The sequence below is a fragment of the Oryza sativa genome, chromosome 6, assembly GCF_034140825.1.
Source record: "Oryza sativa Japonica Group chromosome 6, ASM3414082v1".
In the NCBI taxonomy this organism is placed as follows: Eukaryota; Viridiplantae; Streptophyta; class Magnoliopsida; order Poales; family Poaceae; genus Oryza; species Oryza sativa.
In genome coordinates, this window is record NC_089040.1 from 17,948,438 (window position 1) to 17,954,437 (window position 6,000).

Sequence of the window (6,000 nt, forward strand, 5' to 3'; positions counted from 1 at the left end):
ATACAATTAAGAAATAATAGAAATTCAGAATTAAAAATAAGGAGTATAGAGTCCATATAGAAATACAATTAAGAAATATAATAGAAATTCGGAATTAAAAATAAGGAATATTAGAAGTAGAGTATAGTGTCCATATAGAAATACAATTAAGAAATAATAGAATTTTGGAATTAAAAATAAGGAATATTAGAAGTAAAGCAAAAAGGAGCCTCCACGTTCGTTTTCACGGCCAAGAAATTCTCATATTAATAGGAGAAAAAGAAAAATAGAGTACATATAGAAATACAATTTAGAAATAGTTAAAATTTGGAATTAAAAAAATAAGGAATATTGGAAGAGGAGACTAGAGTCCATATAGAAATACAATTAAGAAATAATAGAAATTCGGAATTAAAAATAAGGAATATTAGAAGTAGAGTATAGAGTCCATATAGAAATACAAATAAGAAATATTAGAAATTTGGAATTGAAAATAAGAAATATTGGAAGTAGAGTATAGAGTCCATATAGAAATACAATTAAGAAATAATAGAAATTCGAAATTAAAAATAAGGAATATTGGAAGTAGAGTATAGTGTCCATATAGAAATACAATTAATAAATAATAGAAATTCGGAATTAAAAATAAGGAATATTAGAAATAGAGTATAGAGTCCATATAGGAATTTAAAACTAACTAAAATTGGGAATAAACATAATAAAATTAAAAGTAGAGTTCAGAGTTCGTATAAAAATACAATTTACAAATAACTAAAATTCGAAATTAACAAATACATGGGTAGAAGAGTGTAAAGTCAACATAGGAATACAATTTAGAAGTAACTAAAATTCTAAATTAAAAATTAAAGAATATTGAAAGATAAGTTTAGAGTCTACATAGAATACAATTAGAAATAATAAAAATTTAGAATTAAAAATAAATAATATTAGAAGAAGAGCCTAGAGCCTATATCTATATAGAAATACAATTTACAGACAACGAAAATTCGGAATTAAAAAAAGAAATATTAAAAGACGAGTCTAGAGTCCATATGGGAATATAATTTACAAATAACTAAAATTTGATATTAAAAATAATTAATAACTAACACGTATATAAAATACAATATGAATATTACACATTAGTAGTTTTGTAAAGTTAGTACAGAATTTAAAATTATGCTATCATTTAAATATATTTGAATAATATGTTAAGAAAACATATATGCTATTATATGAGAGAAAAAAATATAATGATACTAGCTGTGCAATCTGCGCGGGCCACCATGCTAGTTTATATAATTTTACATGGTTTAGTTTAATTTATGCACAAATCATATATTCAAAAGAATGTTTTACTGGATTTTATTTTTATATATGTTTGTCGAAGATTGAGATGGATTGTAGTAGAATAGTTGTTAGGGTTACGGATAAGGTATACTCTCTACCCTTGGATATACGCTATACATCGATATGGTATATCTGCACGTATACAGACGTTCTCTGTATATGCTAAGGAAATTCATCACGGAGTCCACAGATGGAAAGATTCCTACCCGGATAGGAATGGGTCGTCACTGTATCGTGTAAGGTCTGATGTCTCCGAGTCCTACATAGAAACCACCTGACCTGCGGTATAAAAGGGATCCCCGGGAGGACCTACAGCATCGAATCTCATAGCCAAGACAACCACCACAGCCTACAAAGCCGGAGCCTACGGGAGCCAAGTCGCCGAGTGATCTAGTCGAACCAACTCGACTACGATCTCATCGGTATCATCGAGTTCCGCTATTCCCTTTGTAATCTGTGATTTCCATCATATAATTCCATATCAACTGGATTAGGGCTATTACTTCCTAGGGGCCTGAACCAGTATAATCCCTGTTTTCTGTTTGCTTGATGTCATATTGCGTAGATCCTCGTATCAGCGTACCCCAATACCCTCTATATCCGGTCTGCGGGTATCCCCCGTCGACAATAGTAATATGTGCTTTGTCAATAACTATTTGGGTAGAGATTGTGTTGTTTAACCATGAGTATAGGTGCATATTAGGGGAAAAAATAGCAAGTATATTTTCTTAAATTGCAGTGATTTCATAAAACTTGTAAGTTTTGCATATTCCTTAGCAAAAACTTGGCCAATATTTTACATTATTTGCGTTATTTAATTTATTTTCTATATATTGTTTTTTTCATTAAAATATACAATGTCAATATAGTTATAGTACTCGCATCAATTTCAATTTAATCGTAGTTATATTTATCTTACGCTGAGTTGAGTAGTGCATTTGGCTTTTTTCACAACTCGTCGTTTATCAGGAGCACACTTTTCAAACTAATAAACAATGTATATTTTACAACAAAACTTTTTATACAATTTTTTTCCAAAAAAATCAAATAAAGCTGTTTTTAAGTTTGTAATAGTCAATACTCAATTAATCATGTGTTAATGGTTTGCTTCGTATTACGTGACACAAACTCCAAATGTCTAATTTATGTGAACACACTTTTCAAATTGCTAAACATTATGTCTTTCGGAAAATATTTCTATAACAGAGTTGTTTTAAAAGATCATATTAATTTATTTTCTAAGTTTTAGCTAATATCTAATTAATTCTACGCTAATACTGATTTGTCTCCCCTCCTTTGACTTGTCCTATAGGATTTTTCTGCGCGCAGCTATCTGTATATGTCACGGCTAGCTGCTCGATTAATCCTATATATTTATATAGTTTATTCTTAATAAGTGTAGTTAATGCTATTTCTCTCTTCTCTCATTAAGTCACATCATATCAGTTATTTCTAGCGTTTGGATGATAAATCTATGGTTAAAATAGTCTCTTCTTTATCTCTTATAAAACCATGTAAGCTTAATTATTTTAAGGCTCAAAATTTTTTAGTGTCACATAAGACATAAAATAAGGTTAACTTGCATTATATCTGCAACCATGTCATATGAAGCAATTTTTTTAGTTTTAATAGACATATTACATCTTATTTGTATATTGTTAGGGTTATGGATACCACATACCTGATAGTAGTTGACTAAATCTCGGCAGGACCCACCACATACCATGTTCTATACGAAAACAACCTGCGGATATAGGAGGAGTTCCGGATAAGGAAAGACAACCAGAGTTCTACATGGAAACGACAAGGACTACTCGATTGTATCCATATTGGTTTCCCTAGTTTTACTTGGACAAGGGGACACCTATGGGTATAAATACAAGGCCCCCTAGGAGGAGAGGGGAGACACCCAACATAGAAGCCACAACATACAAGCCAACATATGCCAAGAAAAACCGCCAGATATCGACATCAGAGATATGCCTGGATCGACCCTATCCGGTACCTACAGAGGCCGGCCGTAGGGATCTAGCACTGTCTTTGATCTCGCCGGACACAAACTCGAGGAGAAAGACTACCCTGATGTCGACTACGAGTCAGAACTTCAGACTGCCATAACGACAATAGTTAGATAGGCTACCCCAAATATTGTACTGGTGTGATTATGGTGAATAAGAGCAATACCAGCTTCGGCCAACAGGATGTAGGGTTATTACCTGACAATTCAGGGGCCCGAACCTATATAAAAATCCTCGTCTCCATCTCTTTTACCTCAGTCTCGCATATATCCTAGTACCAACGATCCCCATCCTATGCAAATACCGGAACCGCGACATCAAACGTCGACATATATATTATGTAACTTTATTTTTCATAGCAACGCGGGTATTCATATACTTCCTCTTCACATCCATCCACGTTTTAGCTTGTTTGGCAACTCGAGGGAAGAGGATTGTGAGTTTACATGAGAAAATTAATGTTGAGATTAAGATGAAAATTTAATTTTTAACCCAATGTCTTGTTTGGTAGAGAGGTGGAACTTGATAGGGAGTTTAGTTGGAGATTAGGTCATTAATGAAAAATGGATGGTTGAGATTTGTTTAGGTGGAGTAAAGGAGGAATTCCCTCCCAATTACCACCCCTACCCAGGAATTGAAAAGGAGGTAGTTTCTTTCTCAATTCCTCATCCCTATGCCACCAAAATTCTCATATCTTCCAACCAAACAAAACAGTTAATAGCCTCATCTCTTTAAACTCCCAATCCCCTCTAAAACTCCCCCGACCAAACGGGCCGTTTATGTTTGTTCTATTTCTGCCTGCTCGGCTTCGGTCCGTTATTAGTCCAGACAGCGCGCAGCTCTGACGCTAAGCACGAGCACCAGGCCCCCAGGCAGGCCCAGGCTTGCGTTACTTGGGGCCGAACAGCCCAGCAGCCTGTTGGTTTTTTCTTCTTTTTTTTTCCCCTTAAAGCGTATAACGCGCGTTAGCTGGATTGATCTAGAGGGCGATGAGGCACAACCGGCCGGCTTGAGAATATTAGATATATTCCATAATGTTGCCAAGAAGCGGAACAACAAAGCTTCAATTAGCGACCAGTGAATCAAAAAGGCCTAAGGAATAATGGTGTTCGCAGTAGTCCTGGGTGTGTCTCCAAGACTCCAACCCAATCAGTTCACTGCACCATGATTGAAGGTTATAGAACAAATTAACCAGGGCATAACTTATTGTAGGCCGGACGACTACACAAACATACAACATACTCAGTACAACTTTATTTGAATAATAAGTCAAGGCTAGGCCAATCAGAGCAATTAATCAATGGAGTTGGTCAAGAAATATATATAGGGATGTGTTTACGTTGCCTGTTTATTTTATTGGATGTTATTCACACAGGATAGCTCACTGTCTTCTTGTTTTTGCCTGTTTTAACATGCTCTCCCCTCCCATGTGGACTGAAGGAATGAGCCTGATACAATGCAAGGGGGTAAAAAAAGTACAATGAGTAGCAGTGGATTAGTTATCTTTTTACACCAAGTAGAAATGAGAAGTGAGTGCACTGTCCATAAATGCCCAAGCAGAATAATAATATTCACATGCATTTAGTAGATTTAGGCAAAATCCATTTATCAAAAACTTGGAAAAATAGTAAACCTATCAAAATCGTCACACTGCAAACTTCATGTTGGGTAGTTGCTAGGCTCATAGGGGTTCTCTGATCAGCAACCAGGTAACCCTCCCTCCTAGCAAAACATGTAAATTGACAAAACCGGTCCAAAAATATGTGATAATCATATACTCCAGTACAAGATTAGTCAAACATGGGTGCTAGAGCACAATACACAGAGTGACCCCTCGCAACAAACTTGCTGCATGCATTAGCTTGTAAGCGCCCACGTCAAGCCATGTTCACATGTCAACCATTCAAATTAGGAGGAAAACCTCATCTATAGACCTACTCACAAATGTCAGCCAATCCCATAGAGGGAGAAGACTAGTGGGAAAACAAATGTAAAATTCCAAAGTAGGACATGGATGCTATACAAGCATTTCAACAGACATGTAACCAGCATATAGGAAATTTGTCTCGCGTGTTGTTGGTCTTTCTATCCGGTAGTGTCGCCATTCTCTACAAAAGAATCAGGGCAGGTGTGCGATCGATTTGTGCCTCCTAGCCAATTATGCTTTCTCTCTTCCACATATTATGCTGTCAAACTTGTCTACAAACTAAACCTGATAGATCCAAATACCCTAGGCTCCTCCAGCCATTACCTGTGCTAGAAGGGGCTTGACAAGTAATTAATCTCCTTGGATTTATTGGGGGACTTCCCAGATCAAAACATTCTAATTGCATATTGTTTACAGTAGACAAGTATTCCAAATGTGCCCACTTCATAGCTTTGGCTCATCCTTTTCTGCCTTAGATATAGCTAAACACTTTATGGAAATGTCTTTAGGTTACATGGACTTCCACTGTTATTGTATCTAATAGGGACAAGGTATTCACTAGTCAGCTTTGAGAATATCTATTTGAAAAATCTCGCACTAAACATAGTCTAATGGACAGACAAAAAGGGTGAATTGATATCTGGAGATTTACCTCAGATGCTTTGTTCATTCTGTTCCCTCCAAATGGGTTACTTGGCTTCATCTCGCTAAATATCGGTATAACAC